This window comes from Triticum dicoccoides, chromosome 4B (genome assembly GCF_002162155.2).
Source record: "Triticum dicoccoides isolate Atlit2015 ecotype Zavitan chromosome 4B, WEW_v2.0, whole genome shotgun sequence".
Classification (NCBI taxonomy): domain Eukaryota; kingdom Viridiplantae; phylum Streptophyta; class Magnoliopsida; order Poales; family Poaceae; genus Triticum; species Triticum dicoccoides.
In genome coordinates this window covers 5174340-5177010 of record NC_041387.1, presented here as the reverse complement: position 1 = coordinate 5177010, position 2671 = coordinate 5174340, and positions in this window count along the sequence as shown.

The following is a 2671-nucleotide window of genomic DNA, read 5'->3' as shown; positions in this document are numbered from 1 at the left end:
CGTGACGGGGCTACGGGCGCGGCGACGGGGCGAAGGGGCGACGGGGACGGGCGCGGCGACGGGGGGCGACGGGCGCGGCGGCGACATGCACGACGACGACGAGAAGAAGCAGATGGATGAAAACTAACTGAAATTTCGTAAGTGCTATATATATAGAAGAAGCTTTTAGAACCAGTTCGAGTCACAAACCGGTACTAAAGGTCAAATTTGGTCAGGCCAAATGGCGGGAAGCGACAACCTTTAGTACCGGTTCGTGGCTCCAACCGGTACTAAAGACGGTTCGAGTCACAAACCGGTACTAAAGGTTAAATTTGGCCAGGCCAAACGGCGGGAAGCGACAACCTTTAGTACCGGTTCGTGGCTCCAGCCGGTACTAAAGACCACCCTTTAGTACCGGTTAGAGCCACGAACCGGTGCTAAAGGCTTAGGTCCGGTGCGACAAGTTTAGTCCCACCTCGGTAGCCAAGAGGCGTCCGCACTGGTTTATAAGCCCCAGTGCGGTAGCTCTCTCGAGCTCCTCTCTTTAGCAGGCTTTCGGGCCTAACTTTGTCGCGCTGCCCTGTGGGCCTGCTCGGCCTTACGGGCCTGCTTTCAGGCCCAAGGCCAGGCAGGTCCACTGGGCAGCGCACAGAGTTTTTGTTGATGTTGTTTTTTTCTTTTCTGCTTTATTTATTTTCTTTTATTTATTTCTGAGTTGTTTTATGTTGTATTTAGAGTTTTTTTTATTTATTTCTGAGTTGTTTTATTTATTTTCTGTTATTTATTAATTTGCCGTAATCCTCTCTACTTTTTCGCACATGCTATGTGGGTGAAATGATGATACCATGCCAAGTTCCAACCTTTTCAGAGTTTATTTATAGTGCTTTTCAATTTCAGGGTCATTTAGCTCAAAACAAATCTTTAAATGCATGAAAAATAGCAAATGATGTCAGAAAGGGTTGAAAGTTTATGACGTGGCTTTGAATGATGCATACTGAACGCAAAAAAAGTCTGCAGTTGTAATAAGTTTAAAAAAAATAAAGTGCCGGTGTAACAGATGAGGCGCGGGCGCTGCTACAATTGCGGCCAATGATGGCATTTTCGGCGCGAGTGCACAAGGCCACGGAAGGCGCCGACGGCAGAGCAGGCTCTCATCGCAGAGATCGGTGACGACGAGCTGGCACTGCTCTAGGCCGCAGCTTAGGGGGTGAATGATAGACAAATAAGCCGCAGCTGTGGCTAGGGCACGTCGGGTGCGCGTGCGTGGAGCATTGGTGCACGCACGTATAGACCCATCACCCCTCCCATGTGTTGTAGCCGGTGGCTTGAGTTTGTTGCTTGAGGAGAAAAGGCGTTCGGACAACACAGGGGAGTGTTGACGTATAATGTCTTGCCTAGTATCTTTCATAAGATTGATTTTTTGGTTGAATTGACTAGAGCATGCACTTCAATATGGTATCTGTATCTGACCAAGAGGTCTTGGGTTTAAACCCTGCCAACGCAGTATTAAATAGAACGATTCTGCGGACTACATCTAGATCGCACGTCTAAGGACTAAAATAGCCTAGACGTGAAGAGGAACCAGGCGCGAGCCAAATCTACGTCGACTCCTACCCCACGCAGCAGCATGCTCATTCTGCGACCAGGTACCAGAGACGATCAACTACATAACCCTAGGGTGCATCATTGCCAGGAGGTGTGGACGGCCATCACGAGCAATTGGGGTAGACCGAATTGGGCACCTAACAGGACAACGAACTGGTTGAATGGTGGACGTCGCTGGACCCGCATCAAAGTCTGAGGAAAGAGACTTACACAGTAATCACATTAGTGGCTTGGACGTTGTCGAAACATATGAACGGCATCGTATTTTTTTTCGAGAATACCTCTAGAGGGGCAGGGGGCTCCTGCATATCATTAAAAAGAAGAGAGTTGGTCCAGTTTATAAGGAAAATCAGACCTGAAAACCTAACATTCTCGACTAATCAGAGAAAACCGAATGAAAACCAAAAAAGAAAAGGAAAAAAGAAGAGAAAAAAGAGGCACTAGAACTTGGGACGCAACAAGACAAAGGCACGTGGTCTTCTTATGACCCTTCCCTTTGCATATATGCTACAAAATCTGTTGTTCTCTTACTCAGCTCCTCGTACGGTGCCTTTTCACGACTGTTTGTCGGTCTTCCAGCTTTCCTCTTCTACTCAGGTGCTCCAAGAACAGCCAATCGTATCTACATGCACTTGGTTAACATCTCCCACCGGTGTCACATTGTTTCCTGCATCCTCTGTGTTAACTGGTTCAACTGCTGGTCTGTCCTCCAATCCAAGACCATCCCTGAAATTTTCGTACTCTGCTAGGGTAGCAATCCCACTTTTGATTATCTCCATTCCTTTCTGGTAAGCCTCGACGCATGCATCACCCAAACGGACTAACTCCACCACGTGCACATACGGTGCTGTATGCCGGTGGGTCATCGTCCTGCTCCCAGCATGATCTCTCTGGTAAACTTGCAGGTGGGCTGGAAGTATGTCCCGCGCGTCCCTCATCTATCTCTTCATTATCTATTTCTGTGGTATCTCAGTATACCCGAGCAAGTCCATGACCTACAATCAAAAACACAATTCCCACAGTAAGAGCAGAGAACTTTTTACAAAACCAAGTTCAAGCAGTGTAGAACAAATTACATACTTTGAGC